This window comes from Pinus tabuliformis, chromosome 3_2 (assembly GCF_031772625.1).
Source record: "Pinus tabuliformis cultivar Carrire ecotype Pingquan chromosome 3_2, CPIR1, whole genome shotgun sequence".
NCBI classification, from domain to species: Eukaryota; Viridiplantae; Streptophyta; class Pinopsida; order Pinales; family Pinaceae; genus Pinus; species Pinus tabuliformis.
In genome coordinates, this window is record NC_142302.1 from 1,126,849,647 (window position 1) to 1,126,872,417 (window position 22,771).

The window sequence follows — 22,771 nt, forward strand, 5'->3', positions numbered from 1 at the left end:
GTTCTGACGTCGATAAACTTCTCAGGAGGGATCAGTCAGCATGTATCTCAAGCATTCACCTTTGAGGATGGTTCTCCCAAGACAAACAACTCTCTCTCTCTCACACAAATGTCACAAACAAACTTCCCAAAGCAATCAATCACTTCCACTCCTAACACACCAAACCTATAGCAGCAATCTGAGCACTACAAGCTCTGTACAATCCAAGCTAAGTCTAGCTAGTTCCCACTAGTTTCTAACTAGCTGCTCATGGTAATGGTGGAAGTTTATATAGGAGAAGGAGTCTCCTAAAAAGGTGGAAGGATGAGCTTATCTTCAAGGGGAGTAGTTGCAAAGGGTCGAACAGACATGCCATAGAAGGGAGTCGATATTCACAAAGCTAACAACCAAGCCTGGAGAGATCTGGAAGGCTGGTTGTTTGAACAAATTCGCCCAAATTGGATCAGCGCGGATTATATAGAGACTGCCGCGCTGTCAGAACATAACAATAACTGAACAAGTCATGTCAGCGCGGAAGAACACGCGAAAGCCGCGCTGTGCGTCATCGCGGAAAAGTGATGTTCTTCCGCGATGGCAGCGCACGAAATACACTGTGAGGCGCTGGTCATCGCGGTTATTTTAGGAACAGACGCGCTGATGCACAAAACTTTGGAAAAATGGGTTTTAAGCCAGTTCAGGGATCAAACACTTAGTGATTGTGACTTCTGGACACAGCAGGGCGACTGACAGGAAGGCAGTGATAAATTACTGTGTAACAATGGGTATGCCCACCTCAGACAATGTTTCTTTCTGATATCCTTTTGTGGCTTGGCAGGCTGAAATATGGTGAAGTCCTTCTCATTTTTTGATAGGTTACCTTTTCATGTACTTAATACATTTTGGCCATCATGTACCCCTTCTGACCTCATATATTAGGGGGCATCTGTTATAGCTCCAAATCTCACCTTTGATATTTGTGATGCTGCATTTATGGCCTAGGGAAACCCCTCCTTCCAGACTTGGTCCAAATACTTAAAAAACAGTGTTTTACTCCCTGTACGTGACATTTCCCTGAGCTAAATGCGTGTGTACGCGGGTCAGTGTATACCCAACCCGCGTATATGTCTTAAAACACTTAAAAAAATTAAATCTCCTTAATTTTGGGCGGAGATCATGGGTTTTACCTGTTGATTACCTATTAGTGCCCGTGGCCCCAACTGTTCCCAATGAATTCCCAACTAAAAAAATACTTTGGGAGAAGTATAAAAAGGCTTCAATGGGAAGGCCTTAGGGAGGAGAGAAGAGAGAGAATTACTCTGCTGAGATTATCCCTGATCAAGTCTGAAGATCCCTGTGCTTCCAGCACTTCCCCCATCACAGGAAACCCTTGTTTCCTTGAGTTTTGATGTCATTTCACTAGTTGAGATATCCTTGTGTGAGTCATGGAAGGAGCCTTTTGAAGACTTGGGATTGGACGGACCCGGAGGATGGTTCCGCTTGGAGCCAGCAAGAGGAAGATTCAGGTGATATCATTCCTTGCTTTGTTTTAGTTATCTGCAATAAAGAAACATTTGTCTTGTTCCCGAAATCAATCTTCTTTATGCATATGATGTTATTGTTATGGTTTACATATGAATAATTGTTTCAATGTATAATTAACCATCTTTTAATAAGTTATGAAGTTGATTTCTATATGATACTTTGTCCATATATTGCTATGCTTCTTTGAATTCGCCGTTTTGCAAGTTCAAAGATCGAGAGGAACTCCAAGAGGGTTTGGGCCCTGGCTGGATCTACCCGAACGAAGGACCCCCAGGTGCACCTCTCTTTGCATAGTTTGCTTATTTAAGTATGATGTCTACGTGGAATGCTTGTCTTTTACTATAGATAACCCCTCGCTCTGCTAGGGTGTTGACCCAAAGCCCTAGGGGAATTAGTCCCTCAACACACATTTAGTGCTAATATAATTATTATATGTAATAGGAGCAATAAAAATAACAATATCTTTTCCTACAATTGTCCCTTTGAGTCTAAATAACATGTATACTTATGTAATGCTATTTAGACTCAAAGGGACACTTGCTCACTGATATATATATATATATATATATATATATATAATGATTTAGATACCCAAAATATTTAAAATACAATAAAAAATCCATTGAGGTTAAAATATATAAATGTATACATGAAAATGATATGTTATGATATTAAAAATGAAGAACCCATTATAATACTAGGTGGAAATGCCTTTCATAGGATACACGATCTTATGTTTTCTTCTAAATTGTCTTTCAATGACTTTTTATCACCCTTAAGCTTCCTAATCTGTGTGATCAAGTTCTAACTATGATTCTTGAGGCAATAAATTTTTCATTTTTATCTACAATAATTTTGTCATTTTCCTTTCTCTTCTTTGATGTTGACTTTTGCTTTTCTTGAAGGATTACCTTTGAGATATCTTTAAGGTCTACTAGTGTTACCAAATCTATCTTTGATGTAGTGTTATGTAATGTTATATTTTCCTTCTCATAGAAAAATGTTAAGAACATCCTTTTTGTTTGTTTGTTTATGGTTAAACTCCATAATGCTTCCATCTAGGGCAATCTTAGAACTATGTAATTATCGTCACAAAACAAGGATCTAATAATGCATTGTGATATGAAAGTATAATCTCCAATGTTAAGTTGTAAATTTCGTATGTCATATTGTTTTTCATCACATGAGCTTACATTTTCAATAATATTTTACTCAAGAATCACTTATTGGTTAGCATATTTAGTATTAATATAATAATTATCCACAGTAGGAGTAATATAAATGACAATATATTTTCCTACAAGTGTCACTTTGAGTATGTGTGTGTGTGTGTGATAGTCAAATTGGTCTCAAAAGTTAAATTTCTAAAATATTTGGAACACAATAAAGAAACCCATTAAGGATTAAATATATATATGGCTGAAAATGATATGATATGATATTACAAAGGAAGGCTCCCATATAAATACTAGGTGGAAGTGCCCTTTCATAAAAAGTCACACAAGCTTATATTTTCTTCTAACTCTTCTAACTTGTCTTTAAAGAGCTTCTTATCACTCTTAAGCTTCCTAATTGTGTGATTAAGTTCTCACTGTGATTCTTGAGGCAAGAAATTTCCTCATTTTTATCTATGATAAATTTGTCATTTTCCTTTTGTATTGGTTGATATTGACCTTTGATTTTCTGTAAGGATTACTTTTGAGATTTCTTTCAGGTCTTCTAATGTTACTTGAATATGAGTTTGACGTAGTGTCATGTAATAATATTTTTTTTCTTCTAGTACGAAAATGTTAATAATTTCTTCTTCATGTTTAAGATGAAAGTCCCTAGTGCTTCTATTTAGGGCAATCCTAGAACTATGTCACTATCATCACAAAAAAAGGAACTAACAAAAATTGCAATACAAAAGTATAATATACAATGTTTAGTTATAAATTGCCTATGCCCTATTGTTTTTCATCCCATGAGCTTATATTTTCAATTATATTTGACTTAGGAATCATTAATTGGTTAGCACATTTAGTACTAATATAATTTTTATCTGCAGTAGGAGCAATAGAAATAACAATATATTCTCCTTCAAGTGTTCCTTTGAGTCTAAATAACATATGTGTGTGCAGAGAGAGAGATATGGTCAAACATGGCTCATGATTTAAATATCCAAAACATTTGAAATACAATAAAAAAATTCCATTGAGGATAAAATACATAAATGTATGAGAAGCCCTGAGGGTTAACTCAATTGGTCAAGTCCTTGTCATTAAAGCACATTTTCTATTGAGAGGTCACGGGTCCAATTCTCTCGACACTCTCATGGTAAGGATCCATGGTTGAGCTGACAGGAAGTGATCCCTTCGGTTGGATCTGCTTGATACAAATATTTCGTGCACATAGTTTCACTGATCTCCCGAGTATGTGAACCACACATTATATATATATATATATACAAGGTTAGGCTCCATGGTTGAGCTGACAGGAAGTGATCCCTTCGGTTGGATCTGCCTAATACAAATATTTCGTGCACATAGCGTCACTGATCTCTCGAGTATGTGAACCACACATTATATATATATATATATATATATATATATATATATATATATATATATATATATATATATATATATATATATATATATATATATATATATATATATATATATATATATATATATATATATATATATATATATATATATATATATATATATATATACAGGGTTAGGCTCCATGGTTGAGCTGACAGGAAGTGATCCCTTCGGTTGGATCTGCCTGATACAAATATTTCGTGCACATAGCGTCACTGATCTCCCGAGTATGTGAACCACACATTATATATATATAGATGTATGTATGTGTGTATGTATGTATGTATGTATGTATACATACATACATATAGATATATGTATGTATGTATGTATGTATGTATACATACATACATATAGATATATGTATGTATGTATGTATGTATGTATACATACATACATACATACATACATATATCTATATGTATGTATGTATACATACATACATACATACATACACACATACATACATCTATATATATATATATATGAGTGGAAATGATTTGATATGATATTACAAATGAAGTCCGTGTTATAAATATTAGGTAGAAATAAGAAGCTACATCTTGTCATTGAGACATGTCATTTCTCGTGTCTCTTCATTGATTATGAATTTTGATATATATATATATATATATATATATATATCTCTCTCTCTCTCTCTCTCTATATATATATATATCTCTCTCTCTCTCTCTCTCTATATATATATATATATATATACTTATTTATTGACTTACCCTTTAAAAAGGCTTTGTCCTTAAATCATATTGATGAAAATCCTTTATGTCTTTACATTCACTTCAATGTATTTGCATGGTTTTGATGTTTTCATGGTTGATGATAAGAGACGATATGAACATTTAGTGTTGAGCATAATTGTCAAATTGTAAAATGATATAACCATTCTAATTTGATCCTTTGGGAAACATTACACTTATAGTATTTCCAAGGTTTATTATGAGACTTACTGATACTTGTATTAGTATTCTTTGGAAGATAGCTTAATTGTTTTCCTTTTAGGTGATGTTGATACACTGATTGATTAAGGAATCTCCTCTTATGATTGGGATGTGAATAATATGTTTTTGTAGCATGATCCCCCCTTATTATACCTGTAGTGCTTTGTTGATTGGGGTATGATCTTCTTCACGTATCAATGTTGTATTGTTGATCAATAAGTTTTTGTTAGTAATTACACTTGAATTTTCCATGTTTGTACTCCAACATTTGAGTATGTATTTACTATACTTGGGTTGTAATCTTCTTGGGTCATGTTATTATTTGGATATATATTTGTTCTTTTCCTCAACTCAGATTCTTTCACTTGAAGACTTGATGATTCCTCTTGGATAAGTTGCTTTAACTTGTCTTCTAATGACTTCTTATTACTCTTAAGCTTCCTAATTTGTTTAGTCAAGTTTTGACTTTGATTCTTGAGGCAAGAAATTTCTACATTTTTATTAACACTAATTTTGTCATTTTCCTTCTACATATTTGATATTGAACTTTTATTTTCTTGAGGGATTACCTTTGATATATTTAAGGTATTCTAATGTTATCTAATTTATCTCTAACACAATTTCATGTAACTCTATCTTTTTCTTCCTATAGGAAAATGTTAAGAACTTCATCTTCTATTTATGATGAAACTCCTTTGTGATTCTATGTCATTTACTCTTACTTCTCTTATTGTTCTTAATGTCCATTGAATTTAAAAAGAATACAAAGATCAAGAAGTGTTCTTAAATATCCAGAGACAATGGTATACAAAGATCAACAAGTGTTCAAAAGTATTGAGAGAAAACAATCAACACCAATCTCCTATGACTACTATAAACAAACGAATGACTACTATCAAAAAATGAATAAGAAATTTCACTTAAAATTTCAAACCTCAACATACTATTAAAATTTGTTCAGACCTCAACATACCTTAAAATTAACATTGAAGGTTTAGTGAATATGTGAGCAACTTGTAGTTCAGTAGGAAAATTAACCAAGCCAAATAATTGTAGTTCAATGGGATGACATGATGAATTTCAAACTCTATCATTAATTGTCCAAGCCAAATAACTTCCTAACTATCAAGAATTGCATAACTAGATGAAAAACTCCGTGTGAGGATCACATAGTCAAAATATATGTTTTCTTCCTCTAAATGTAAACTATAGGATGAGAATGACAATGATTGGACCCTATAGGAGCGAAAAAACTATCCATGTTCTCATACCAAGGTTGAGGAGCTTGTTTGAGACCATACAATGAGCTTTGAAGTCAACAAATAAAAGAAGAATCCTACTCTAAACCATGAGGGTTTTCCATGTAGATTTCGTCATGTATATTTCCATGTAGAAATATGTTCATAACCTCAAACCTTTGGAAGGAATCAAGAGACAACAACTAGGAATATAGAATTCATCTTTACAATAGATGCAAAGGTTCATAAGATAATCAACCCCTTCGATTTGTGAAAATCTCTTTGCCACAAGACATGCTTTAAGTTTGTCAATAAACTCATTTGCTACATTAGTGGGTTTGTAGACCCATTTATAATGGACTAACTTTCATCCATTCAAAAGAGGAATGAAATCCATGTGTGATTCTTCAATCGAGGAATAATACTCCTCTTTCATGGAAATATTCCATTCATGTATGGGAGAGCTATTATGGAAAATGTGAAATGGAATGACTCAAAAGGGAGACAATAGTGGTTCATGACTGAATATGGTGATGAACAAAGAAAAAAAAAGTTAAAATCAGTTGGGTCATAGCCATACATGTGAGGTCTCGTTACTTACAAAATATCCTCCTAAAAGGTTGTTCATGATTTCAGGTTGTTCATTTTTTATTGGTGTTGAAGGCTAATTTTCATCTTCTTAATCATATTATTGTTCTACACAAGCAAAATTGTCATCACCATCTGCATTTTCATCAACATGACAATTTGGAGGAGAAAGAGACAATTTGGGGTTGGAGTTCTCATCAAAATTGACAACCCTTTGAAACAAATTATCTTTTGAAATAAAATCAAACAACATATATCCTTCATATCCTCATATGCCTTAACATGCTTCCCTCGATCAGGGCAACATATTGGAGAATGTTTTCCCAAGTGTTCCTAGATTGAAACCAGGGCACAAATCCATATCGAGTGCGAAAGCAAATAGCTCCAAAGCGAGTCCCTATAGATTGATTCTGACCACCATAAGCACTACCAAAATATGTCATGAATAATAGGCGTGTGTAAACAACCTATATAAGAACCTTACTATCATGACAATGCACCTTACTGGTTTTTTTATTATTTCCAAGACAAGGTTTATATAAACTCATGGATACCAATATTGGAAGTGAGTTTTTAATGTAAATGGTTGAAATGCACAAACTCATTATCCATGAACTCATGCACAAATTGTCACAGGAAACCATGAAATGCACTCAAAACATTGAACTGTACAAAACATTTATCCTTGCAGGTTGCAGGTTGCCTCATGCACAAACAACAACAGGAAACCATGAAATCCACACACAACATTGAATTGTAAAACATTTATCCTTGCAGGTTGTAGGTTTCCAGTAGTTATGGTTCTAGTCCTATTATTCAAAAGTGAATTTAGTTATTCAAGAATACCTAATGCAATTTTTTTGTGATGTATTTTTACTGTGCTTGAGACATATTTGAGGCATTTTCGTTGGGTTCTAGGAGGATTTACTGTGACAAATTTTGACCATATTATTAATGCAACTCTCGGCCTAGACATAACTTAGTCATGCCTCTTGGTAACTTTAGTCGGATCAATGGTGGCTATTTAGAGACTTGTAGTTGTTGTTGAGCATTCACATGACCTACTTTGAAGACTGATATTATAAATAAGGGTTTCTTGGGTTATTCTCTGTAGCAAATCTTGTAAATCATTCCTTGGCATCAACTTAGCTATGTTATGCAAATTATATGAGACTTGGTTCTAAAACTTTTAATGATATTTTGGGCTGATTTATATTATTCATAATGTTGGACTGACTAGGGCTGGACAAAAGTTTCAAATCTCAAATTCAGGTTCAAATCTCAAATTTAGGTTCTCATAGATAGACACATCAACTTGATTATCCTAGAACCTCAATATAACCTTTACATAGGCAAGCCTAGAGCTTCCTTCATGCATGGAGAGTGTTATCTATAAGAATAAAAATATTGGAAAACTCAAAACCATTCCCACAATAGGAGAATCACTAACCATTACTAAGGCAAGCCTAAATCTTCTATTGAGCTGCTAAATTCCTTTTGCAAGGCAATCCTACAACTTCCTTCATGCCTGGATATTGTTAACTATAGGAATAAAAATATTGGCAAACATGAGGTTGAACAATTTAAATCATAAAACAATTTATAAAAAAGAATTAGACCAGATCAACATCTTAACCAGAAAAGGAACCAGGTGTCACTTTTTTTAGTTGAAATTCCTCCAACATCTACATCATTTTATTATAACACATAAAACATTTTATCCAAAACATTTAATGATATAATTGAGGACATACAACCAATTCTAAGTCAATTTCAACACAATAGTAGTAATTTTCCAAGCACAGATACAATCATGGTATTTTAAGTGGAAAAATAAGGTATCAAAAAAATAATTACTGATATATTTGAAGACATACAACAAATTCCTTATGTAGATTTTATTTTTCAAAGATACTGTTAAGCTGCTACTATTTTTTATTGTGTATTGTGTCTTTATTATAATCCATGTTATTGCAAAATCTTTATTGAAATTTTCTAGAAATTATGAATAAACTAACATGTTATTAATTACCTGTAGGAAAGCATAATTTCAATTATTTTTAACTAAATGCATGCAAGAAATCTATAGGTAGTTGCATCTATGGAAAGAGTTAGTTATGTTGCTTATACAAGGAGAATTGGCAGGCGAGTGACCAGGGGTGCCTAGCTACAATTCCCTTCATCAGATGAGGACAAGAAAAATGATGTGAATGTCAACAATGCTCCAAGTAATGTTGTTTAGGGGATTAACATGCGACAAAATCTTATGTCCCATCATCAACCACAAAGACACCATAAACCACAGTCCAAGGGTCAAGTTAAACTAAGAAGATCAACTATAAGGGGTTGGACAAAAGAATACATGTTAGTTGGAATTGAAAACATAGATTTTAATGGATATTCAGTTTGGGCATTTGTAAAAAATCATGGTATTTCTCCCTCATCAATACGTTATTGTATAAATGGGCTCACTCATACAAAATGTAGAAGGCCTCTTACATTTATGATTGAAGTGGAGGAGGGTGAGGTGGTTGAGTGGTGTAAGGAGATGGCCCAAATGGGACATGGGTTAAAGTCGATACAACCAAAATCCACAGTTGCTAAAATTTGTTAGGGGAGGCCAAATCCATTCAAACATGGTTTCTCAGTAAATCCTGGTGGTTCCGGTTTAAAAAAAGGAATCCATACCTTCTACTGCGTACAACCAAGGGCCTTGACCGAGACAAAACTTTAAATATATGCCCTGCAATTGTTTCTAAGTTCTATGACACTCTTTTTAGTTCATATAATACGTATTCTTATGCTGCATAACATATATGTTATTGTGACAAAACATGTTTACAAGTAGGAAGGAATTGTGGCATGTGAGTAATTTCCAAGAGAGGGAGCGAAAATAAGCCAAAGATTTTTCCTAAGCACAGGGAGTGGATAACTATTTTATGTTGTGTCAATGCAATTATGCTTCAATCCTAGGATTTTATCTATTCAAAGGTAATAATCAAATGAAAAACTATATACAAAATCGTGAACTAGGTGCATGCATGGTTGCACATCCCTATGTGTGGATGACTAAAGAAATTTTTTTAAATTGGTTTTGTCACTTTGTTGCATCTATAGTAGGTGGTGTCTCACCTGAGAATAGACACCTATTTATTTTATATGGTCATGGAATCCACATTGTTGTAAAAACAATTAATGAAACAAACAATTTGGGCATCGACCTGTTAACATTGTCTGCCCATACCACTCATAGATTGCAACCCCTTGATGTCAGTGTATTTGGACCTTTCAAGAACTATTTTAGGTCAGAGCGAGATTCATGGATGGAAAATAATCTAGGAGTTGAGGTGAAAAGGGTTGAGCTAGCATAACTTGCAAGTAAAGCCTTTAAAAGGGCTCTCACACTATCAAATATCAAGGTTGACTTTAGATGGACTGGAACATGGCCATTGAATTATGATGCTCTTATGCATGATACTAGTTGTAGCTAGGCATTTCATGTAAATGGTCAATAGGAAGGGCATGCCCAAGCAGATGTTGAAGTGCAAGAAGAAGAGGATGAACAAGAAGATGTAGCTACAGTTGATGATATGATTTCCCTCTCTCAAGGAAACTTCTATAGTGACGATGACAAACATGTAATTGAAACACAATATAATCATAAACCAATTGAAAATAACATGAAGGTTGTTCTACCAACTGAAGCACATGGAACTTCTACTACTAATATTCTTAATGACTCTATTGATCATGCAACTAATAATGAGAATGTGGTTGAAAAAGACATTGCTGATATTGCATTAGGAAGAAACAATGACCAATTGACATTTCCAAGCCAAGTAACCCCACCATCATGGCTGGCAGAAGCCATGATGAATATAAACAAACATAGTGTCTTAAGAACCAATGAAGAAAGCATGAACATGCCTTCACAACCAACAAAATTGAACAATGAAATTGTTCATTTTTTTGTGGACAATAGATCAATGGAAGAAGATAGTGCACATAATGAGGAATCATATGAAGAGAACAATATAGTTCAATCAGTTGTCCTAGATATTGAAAGGCAAGTGTCAAGCAATGACATGCAGGTGGCAAGGAATGAGAAGTTACTTGGTCGGTTCCTAAAGCTACCAATAGAGAGAGTGTCAATGAAAAAAAGCATGGAACACCAAGTAGTCTTCGTTTGGGCCAAAGTTCACAGTTACTCACCTCATAAAACTATATAACCCTATTAGTCGAGTTTGAACAATGGAGACTTTAAATTCAGGAATAGAAACAGAAAAAGAAGGATTTAGCCAAGGAAAAGAAGGCAACAAGGATTGTTATAACACAACTTCGAGCAGAGGAAAGGCTTGAAAGAGAGAAAGTAAGGCAATAGAAGGACCATACATTTTTTTTGGCAAGGAAGGAAAAGGAAGTAAGAAAGGCTCAACAAATGCTTCAAAAAGAATAAGGAATGGCATATATGGTTGATAATGATGCAAACATAGTTAATGAAACGAGGATGATGTCAACCACATTGGACCATATTGCAGATAATACACCATTATTCCAAGACCTCATAAACATTCAATTCCCTCACTATCAGAATGGGGGTTTACCCACTTGCTATATTCCTACCAGTGTAGGTGTCAATCCTATGTATGCTTATCAGACACCTCCACTTAATGCAGGGGTTAGTAGCGCAAGTGTGAGTTATGGGTACTCAATTCCTCCATGACTATAAGGGGAAAATTGGAATCAATCGTATGGAAACAATCCAACACATCTTGATCAACCACTATTAGGTAGGACAACCTACTTGGCTCAACCAGGGAACTCAGCAAGTTTGGGCACTGAAGATTCTGGAGGCCATCAAGAATATGGGTGTCATATGTTTTTGTTGTAACCACATTATGATGTGGATTTTGGATGGATTGACTCTTTTTATTGTCACATGAGAATTTTGGATTATAACCTAGGTCGTTTTATTCTATATTGTTTGAAACATTGTAATCAAAAGCCATTTCAGAAGCAACATTCATAGTCTATTAGAATGGAGAAATCCTAGCTGAGAATGCAAATGAAATTTTTGTTCTACCTTTACATACCAAATGATCTACAACATCACATTTTTCTCTGAGTTGTTAAATAAATGACAAATGAGGGAATAATTAAATATTGGACAACCAACTTTTTATAATTTAAAACTCCATAAAACAATGAACATTAACAATAAACAATTTCGGTTGATGCAAACATCATGACTCCATTTATTTTGGTGGTCATTTTCAACCTCCTAATTTCTCCCTCACTTTTACAAATTGAAAATGAATTCAATTCCATTTCACAATTCTTATATGGGAGAGCTTTGCTTCCATTGCAATTGGGTTAACTAGAAACATCGTGACTCCATTGAATAAAAAAGTTTATTTTTTTAATCAAATAAATTCACAATTGTCTTGTTATGGCAAAAGAAAAAATTGCGAGGAAAACACAATGGATGACAAGAAAGAATACCACACAGTTGAATTCAATTTTTTTGATATTTCATGACTCCATTGAATCAAACAATTTCAATTTTTTTTAATCAAACAAATTCACAACTGTCTTGCTATGAATAGAGAAGAAAACATAATCAAAATGCAATGGATGACAAGAAAGAATACCACATAACCAATTAAAAAAGTTGATATGTCATGACTCCATTGAATCAAACAAATTAAAAAAAATTAATCAAACAAATTCACAACTGCCTTTTTATGACCAAAGAATAAAATGCGATCAAAACACAGTGGATGAAAAGAAAGAATACCACACAATCTATTGAAAAAATTGATTTGTCATGAATCCATTGAATCAAACAAATTCAAAACTTTTTAATCAAACATATTCACAATTGTGTTGTTATGACTAGAGAAGAAAATGTGGGAAAAATGAAATGGATGACAAGAAAGAATCCTAGAAGCATCCAAACATGTTGAAAATTCACGAACTCAAAATGGATCTCATCCTCAACTTACTTAGTATTACAAATTATGCAAATTTGTTTGTCCCAAGGTGTTTTTAACTCCACAAATCATGTCAATACTTAATAGTCAACTAAAATGTTTACCATGATTCAAAATCGAGACAAACAAGTGGATTAAATATGCATGTCAAGTGTAGATTAAATTGCTGAGCATGATTTTACATCACAGTAAGACACATTCTACACTGGAAAATTTCATCTGCAAAGCACAATTTGGAATTTGCTTAGTTATTTAACAGGTTCAAATTTTATATAGTTGAAGGGATATAGTATACTAAGTCACACACAACAATGCAACACTACAAGCTATATGGTGTAAGACAACATTCGAAAAGAAAAAGAATTGGTACACCCCTCACTATCAATATATGGATCTAGTATACAAACACAAGAATGCAAGACTACAAGATATGGTATAAGACAAAATTCGAAAAGAAAAACCATCGATACACCTCTCCCTATCAATATAGATAGGCCCACCTAATTTGAGCTACACTTTGTTTGTATAACATTTTACCTTTTCAGGCATAAGTTAATTGTGAGGAGGATTAATATCAAGGTCCCTCTCTAAGGTTTCCTTTTCAAATATAGGTCTTAAGCAAGAAGATAGAAACTATGAAGCTGCCAAAAAACTGTGATGCTTTTTCTTAGCAAATTTGATGATTATGCCTCCAACCGAATCAAAAAAATATTTATCTAAATGAAAATGTCGACATAGAAGGTTTCTAAGATCTGGCTTCTTCGCATTAGAGGATAGGGCATTCAAATAGCTTAGTTTGGAGAGGGAGCATACTCCCCATTACATACCATCCCCCATACGTCCATATTTTTCTACCTTGGTTAGAGTGGTCGAGGGTTTACTATGACTTTAAACGAGGTTTTGTCCATCCTCTTTGCTAGAGCTTGAAAATCCCCATAATGCACAAATTATTACATGGGGTCTCCTTACTTTATTGGTGGCACTATTCAATTGGCAAGAGACACTCGGAAAAACATTTAGCTCCTTAGTTTACTCATAAGGGAAAAGGACTCATGCTTTTTAGTCATCAGACTCCAAAGATGAGGGTCTCCAAAATATAATCCCATTTAATGAAGATGCTATGTTGGGACGGGGTATATTAAGTCTACATTCAACAAATTTTCTACTTTTACCTTAATTCCGATCATTTTCTTGGGATTCACTTCTAAGAGAAGGTAAATAGCAGTACTGACTAAGCTAAGTAGCTTATTGAGGAAGTGAACCCCAAGCAAAATTTACAGTGAACCCCAAGCATAAAAACACTGCAAAATTTATTATGAACCCCAAGAGAAATTTACAATGAACACTAAGCATAAAAACATCGCAAAATTTACAATGAACACCAAGCATAAAAATACCGCAAAATTTATAGTGAACCCCAAGCATAAAAACACCACAAAATTTACAATGAACCCTAAGCATAAAAAGACCACAAAATTTATAGTGAACCCCAAGAAAAATTTACAATGAACCCTAAGCAAAATTTACACTGAACTCTAAGCATAAAAACACCGAAGAGCAACAACTTCCCATGGTTTGAATGTGTTTTCAAACACAAAGTTAACAGCTGGTAGGGGTGAAATCCCATTGGACAGCCATCGACAAAGCCACTGAGTTTCACAAACCCCACTGCATCAACGTTGAAGACCTCGATCCCTCACCATAACTCACCTGCAAACCCAACCGAGATTACCTACAACATAAATAACAAAAGTGTCAAAAAGACTGCAAAAAAACCATCAACCCAAGTGAAAATGCATGAAAAATTCATAGGCAAGAGAACTTACCCTCGACAAAACCCACTGGAGCACGAAACCTCCATGTCCACTATTGAACCGACTAAAATTTGGGGCTAGGTCAAAGGCAGACAACTGTACCAAGCATTGGCATGCCATGAACATGGAGCAACAAGTTTGAAATAAAAAAAACCCTAAACCACAATAGGCGAACCCCTAAACCCACCACAAACCACTTCTCTCAGTAGACATACCACTTCTCTCAACAAAGAAACCAATATAGTGCAATGACCGAGCGTTGGGTGACCAAAATTAGGGCATCAACCGAACAACAGTCAAGGCAAGAGAATGCCCACACATTGACCCCAAGCAAAATAACACTGCCTCCTCGACACAGTATACCCTAAACCCTAACTGAAGACCAAAAACGCGAGAAACAAGGCTGGAGTTAATTCCCCAGCTACCATGACAGGTGGGAGGGTGTGTTGGCCAAGTGTCGTACATTGAATTCAGTGGTGAGGTGGTCATTTTCCTACATGGTAGGGATGATACACAACAACTAGTTTCCTCCCCTATTATGTCGCTGAGCTGATTTCGTCGACACACTATCGTACAACACCATCGTCCACACAATATCCCTACCATTGTGTCCTCAAGAAAAATAAATTGATTCAGTGACAAATTGACTTTTAATAAGTCACCTTAATGATTAGTATAAGTCCCTTTAAGATTAATTATTTATTTATAATAGGAAAAAAAAGTCACGTTAATAAATAATTATTTATTATAAAGTCACTTTATAAAATAAATAATTAAAAAATAGATTCAAGTAAGAAAAAGAATGAAGAAGTACTTTTAGAAGTTAAGTGATATAGAGGAGAGGTAAATAGCATAAGGCATTAGAATGAAGAAGTAATTTTAGAAGTCAAGTGATATAGAGGGGAGGTAAATAGCATAAGCCATCATTTTGATAACATTGAGAAGGTGAAAAAGAGTTGGGGGAAGGACAAAAAAAATTTGAACGAAGGAAAAAATGTGTTATGAATAAAATCAATAAACTAACAGAAAAAGAACAAAAGATTGGAAAATTGATAGTGGAATCCAAGAATTGATAACAAAATGCATTAAGAATGGAAGATGACGACAATGACGAAATGACAAGGATACTTAACTACCTCATGAAAGAATTGACCAGCAAATTGAAAAAGTAGGTGCATTATTTGTAAAACCGTTAACCTACTAAAAAAGTAACATCAAGTAAAGAATCACAATACAAGTGATTAGAGAAATCGAGAAGCATGAGAAATATTTCTTTTAGGCAACAAGTATCACATAAAAATTCCAAATAGAAATTATCAAAAAATTAAAGGAATTACCAAAAGATTATGGTAAGGACCATAGAGGAGAAATCATCTAGGTCGCAAAATTGGAGGGTATTTTTGAATTAAACACCTCGTTGGGTGAAAGAAAGAAAAAACAATGATATCCTTCAACAACCTAGAAGGATAAGCTTATGATGGTTTATACGGTGGAACATACACTGTGATGCTTGTTCCATCCATTGGCAAAGTTTCACAACCAACTCATTAAAAAAATTCCATGATGGGGAAGATGATGACTTAGACAACAAATTCGTTAAACAAAAATAAAACGAATGGGAAGTTCCAACAACAAGACAAATCTGATTCACAAATGAACAATTGCTAAAAATGTATATCTATGGGTTAAAGGATTATATTCACAGTGAAATCAAGTTATGGAACCCTAACATGATTAAGGATGCAAGACACCATCCACTAATTGAATAAAAGAATAAGTTTGATAGGCCATCATCTATAGGTCAAGAAAGATAAAACAAATACTCAAATAAAAGTAAAAAAAAATCACTCTACAGACAAACCTAACAATTATGTACGTCCTCCTTTAAGGAGATCAATGTTAAGGCCCATATAAGAAATAGGAAAACAAATGTAGATTTGTTGAGACAAGTGGTCACCATGGCACAAATGCAATAATTAAAAACAATATACTTGTAAAGCAGAGAATGAATCAAACAAATAAATTTAAAAGTTAAAAAATTCAAATATTACCAATATTTTGAAAAAAAAAAAAAAATCAAAACAAAAATAACATTTTTTTTTATCTTTCATTTTTAATATCACAAAATACAAAATTAACAAATTCTAAAATTAAAAAAAAACCATGCAACATTTATCAATGTAATTTTTTTTTTACATTTTTTAATAATTTAAATTTAAATTTAACTCCTTTACTTTTGAATAATTCAATTAAAATTTAATATTTTTACACCCATTTCATTTCATCTCCTTACACATAATTTAAAAAGTGATTACAAGAGTGTGTAAACCAATTAAATTTGAACCAATTTTGTTTCCTTATACATTATTTAAAAAAGCCATTCACATGAAGAGCATTTTAATCAATTAAATTTCACTTAACAATTTGATTAAGGTATTTTAGAAGAATGTGAATGGGTTTGCCAATAAATCATGTCAATGTTTTTGCAAAGCAAATATGATAGCAAATGTTTTCCACTATAGAAAATGGTAGTTTCATTTTGTTTTATTTAACTTCTAACTTGCATATGCATTCGGATGGTCGATTGTTTCATCGTTAGATTGGGCTAGTACTACATTAATCCACTGTCATGTATTGGTGCCTCTACCATTTTTCTTTTTAGTAACTTGAAAGATTCGTTATGCTCTTTGCTCCAAACATACTCGACATCCTTCTCTGATAACTTGCCCATTGGAAAACTAATATATGAGTATTGAAAAATAATTTCTCTATAGTAACTAGTATGTCCCAAGAACATTTTTATTGTTTCTGGTTTATCCCAAGAACATTTGTAATGTTTCTGGTTTATATGAAGCTAAAGATGAAGGATGATTTTTATTTTTTCCATATCAACTTTGGTACCATATTTACATTTGACATGGCCAAATGTATTCCAATGGGTGTAGCAAAGAGGCATTTCTTTATATTGAGAAATAAGTGGATTTTCCTACATCGTTCGAGCATTAATTTTAGCCATTTGGTAAGGTCTTTCAAAAGTGCATTTTTCAATCTAAACAACATTACTTTGTAGGTAAAGAAACCAAATTTTGAGACATAATTTTTTTTTAATCATCAATTACAATGGGAACCACATAATAACATAAGAATCCATCTATAAAGGAGTAGCATTCAACACCTGCCACTTCATTTATTATTTTGTTAGCAAATGAGTTTGGGAATGGATTTGTTGCAGTAACTTTGTTAAGGTCCTTGAAGTCAACACAAATTCTCAATTTCATTGGGTCATGCATTTTGGGTTGCATGACCATGGAGCTTGCCCATTTTGATTTGACTATGGGATCTATAATTCCAACTGCTAGCATCCCATCTATTTTTTTTTGCACTATGGGCTTATACTTATGAGCCAAATAGCAAGGTCTTTTCTTAATCAATTTTGCTCCTTGGATAAGGTTTATTTTTATCTTGCCTATTTCTTTAACAAATCCCTTCAAATATTTGTAGTCTCTAGTGAACATGTCCTGGTATTATTTAAGTAGGTTGATAAATTTTGTGGTATGCTTATCAAACTAATAGTCACCAAGTCAAATCCTTTTTGGTTGACCATCGCTAGAGATGTCGACTTCTTTAATTTTCTTCATCCATCCATTCGAGGCTTTTGCCTCCTCAGGTTCTCAATAGTCGATTTGAACTTCTTGAAATACTAGTGGAAGGTTAGATTTCTTTATCTTTTCTTTCTTCCTTCAACACTTTTAGTAGTGTTTTTCTTATCCTTTGTGTTTTGGGATGATTCTTCTTCTATCTAAAACACTACCCCATATATACAATATTTTCCATGTCTAGATGGGTTGTTGATTAATTGTGTTGTTCATGGTATGATAGTTTATTACAATTTGAAGTTGAAGTGTTTTCAACTTGTATTTCCTCGTTTTTTATATTTTCAATGAGGTCTGTACTTCCAACAAAGTCACATATACCATTTGTTAATCAAGTCGTCCAATGTGCTTAGGAACATTTGCATCTAGGCTCATTCATCCTTGTATCTAAGTCATTTCCATTCATTTTCACAACATTCAATATGTTCAACAAGATCATATCCTAACTTATATTTTGGAATGTTGACTTCAACTATTACTTTCTTCCCTCCAAATCACTCAATGAAGTGCATTGTTGTGGCTATTGAAGTTGTATTCAGGGGGCGTGAGTGTCCCACCATCTGGCTGCTTGTCTAGTGAATATCTAAAGAAGACTTTGTACTCTACCTTGCTCCCCAACAAACTTGGATACTTTATCAACATGGGTAGATGGATCATTCTATTCACTATATCATAAAGGTGTACCCGACCTGACTTTTAAGTCTAAATGGATCAAAGTCAAAGTTTGTTTAAGTTTCTTTCATATAATATATGTACTTCTTTCACTAAAAAATATGTTGGATACTCTTGATTGAAATTACTTAAATGGAAAAACACTAGGCCGTTGACTCATAATTTTCCTATTTCCACTTGTATAATTTGCTGTTAGAGTTTTGGCCAATAGATAATGGTGATTTAATTAGAATTTCACTTTCAACATTTGGCTTGACATGGTATTTATCTTCATCATGATGACTTGGTAAAGCTATTTCGTTTCCAATTAATCTAATGCTTCAATCTAGGCTTTTCCCTCTTGTCAGTCTAAGGGGGATGACGATTTTCTATTATTTCCTTTCAATTTTATCTCGTCCCTCTCCAATGAGATGGTCACTTTCATTTTTCTACCCCATGGTCATCTAACCAAAGTTGGATATGTCAATATCCCATTGACTAAGTCGATGGCCTCAAAATAAACAAAAGTTGGGATACCCATTATGAGAGTTTGGATGTTCTTTAATGTACCAATTGGTTCCATAAAGCGTCGATCTACCAACTTGAGACAATTTGTAGTTCTTTGGAGTGCTAGTCTACCCAACCTTATCCAAGTATCTCTAGGAAGAATGTCAAACTATGATTTGAAGTTGACCATGACCTGATTTACCATGTAATCATTAATTTCCAAGTCGACTTTCGGATCATGGGCCTCATATACAACTTTTCTTGGTTGAGCTAACAATTTTTTTTGAATGGTTGTTGTTCTTCTTTGCATCCTCTTAATATATTTAGTAGTTTGATTAGTTGTTTGACTGATTTCTTTTCTTTAATTAATTCTAAGAATTCTTTGAGGATGTTTTTCTTACACTAAATTCCCTTTTAATGGTTAGCATATATGTTGCAATCATTGTATTTGAAGACGTTGAATGCCTCCTTCATTGATTTCTCCTAGTATTCAACATATATATTATTGGAATATGTCACTTTGGAAGGTAATAATGTCTAGGTTATTTCGAAAGAAACTCTAATTTTATGTAAAAGAGTTATATCTCACATTCATCATGGAGTAAAATATCCTTGTAATAGTCTATTATATAAAGACGTGAAATTACATTATCCTACATGTATTATTGGGATGTAATTTCTCAATATCTCTTGGTATATAATAAAGGTTAGGGAGTCCCATGAAAAATATAAAGTCAAATATCAAAATCTTATCATTATAAAGTGATGAAGCATTTGTGATGGTGCTCTTTGTAAAATTGGAGATTTATGAAGATAGTAAAGACACAATTACATTCCCATGGATGTTTCCCCGTTTGGGGTTTTACCACATAAAATATGATGTGTCCTCTAGTTTTTTGTCTTCTTTTTGTTGATTGATTAAATGTTGTTATGCATTATAGGAGGTTAGATTAGCAATTTTTGATTTGTTGATTGTTATATGTATTTGCATATTTTCAATATTTTAACATGGTATTAGAGTGGGTTACTATTTTCTACCTTCTCTAGTTATTTTCTTTTTAATTATCTAACAACAATTTTGTCAATTTGAGCACTTGTTATTTTGTATATCTATCGTTAAATCTAGTAGCCATTAAAGCTTCTCGTTAGATTTGAGATTTTTCACTACAAAACTCTCTCTCTCTCTCTCTATATATATATATTGACCTCGTCATTGGATTCAAAATAGTGAAATCAACCAAGAACGACTATTGGTTTGTAAAATTTGGCTTTGGCTTGATCATTTTTTAATTATTTTTTTCTAACCTAGCTTTGGTTAATTTAATTTTTTTCAAGCTAAAGTTTTTTTTGGCACATTTTTTTAGGTTTTGATTTACTAAGCCTATTTTTTTTTTACCAAACTAGTTTTTTTACCAAGCACAACACTCTATTCGAAGTTGATAACTTTTACTGCAAGACTCCATTTTGGATGAATTTTTTTTATAGGTTAGATTTTTTGAGATCGACTTGTTGGGTCCTTTCTTGGTACTATCCATGCACTATATTTTTTACCAAGCTTAACAATTTCTTCCAAAGATGATAACTTTTACTACAAGACTCCGTTTTTTATGAATTTTGTTTTTATAGGTTAGATTTTTGTTGTTGTTGTTGTAAACTTGGTAGTACTTTCTCTATTTATATTAACTGGCTAAAATCAAATTTTCCATTTGTTCCAGGTGGCCTCAACCTACCCGTAGGAAACTAGGTGGCCACCTATCAACGTTAAAAGCTGTCCAAAATTTGTATAAGTCTTTCTCTATCAGCCTAACAACATTATCTATATTAACTATACTGCAATTCAACTTTAAAAAGTAAAAGCTATTCGTCATGGAACATAAACAAAATGTATCTGGATCACTGTTTTACTCCTTGTCCGAGGATATCACGGGGGTTGGGGCTTTGGCACTGGAACCCAACATCTCGCTTCTCTTCATATCCTGCAGAGTTTGTTCAATCCTTCCCAGTGCTAAGTTATTTCGATAAGTTTGGATCTGGACTACCGCTATCTCCCTGAGTAGCTCTGCTCTGATGGGATCTTTCTCCTTGGTGTCCTCCTGTGCCTCCGAGCCTTTGCTTGCTGTCTGTTCTTTGTTGAGAGTCATGGCCCGGGCCACCACATTCTTCATGACCCAGTATTGCTGGATCGTTTGTCTGAAAAGTGTGTGCCGTCCGCGGGAGTTTCCTGGGTCATGAACCATGTCCTCCCATTCTTCCATGGGAATGTCTTGGTTTTTTATGTTGTCATTTAATTCTCTCTCCTAACCAACTATTTTGGCTCTGACCTCAGGTGGGTTCCCTGCCATGTATGTGTCAATGAGGGTCTTCATGTGCTCACGTCCTGTCTTTCTCCCTCTCTTGCTTTGCTCTCTACTGGAGCTTCTCACCCCATCTACGTTCTTTTTACCTGTGTCTCTTTTGCCCTTCCTAGTTGCTTCTTTTCCATCTCTTCCCATGTTGTCTTCATCGCTGTTACTGTTGGATTCTCTCCATTTTCTTGCCTTCACTCTCTACTAGATGCAGTTTATGGTGAAACCTATAACATAACCATAAAAAGTATCAGTATTCTGTTGGTGTAACACCCAATCAATTTTACAATTAACTGAGCCATGTTTGGTATCCCGCTCAAGACCAGACGGCCTGAGATTTCTTGAGGTTCCTTCTAGCTTTCCCCCTGTCATCTCATGGTTTTTCTCTTTGTTGACCCTCACTTCTTCTTTTCTCTGGTTAGTCTCGCTCCGTCAGCTGTCGCCCAGACGGTTCGACAGAGACATCCTCACGGGGCCGCCACTAGGGTAGTCTGTATTGCTGTTATGGACATCGCGAGGAAGCTTAACCATAGAGAGCCTATCATGGGAGCTAGACAGCAGGACCATGGCCCTGTTCTTCTCTGCACCAGGCAATTTCCTTCCCTTCTCACTTTCCTCTATCTTCTTTGTTCTAATTGACTCTTTGTTTTTCCTTTCAGTTTTGCTTGAGGAATTCCTAGTAGGATTCTCAGGGGCCACGATATCTCGTGTTTCATCTCTTGAGGTCTCCATGGTGGATTCCTCTCTAATCCAGATGCTTGCAACATCTCCTATGAGCCTCAGGCACCACCTGACTAGAGCGAGATTCCTCAGACAAGCATCCTTACCAGGTTCACTCTTCTCTCCTCCGCTTTCTCCTTTCTCTCTATGCGCCTTCTTCAGCGCCATGGTTTTAATTCTTTCTTCTCTCCTTA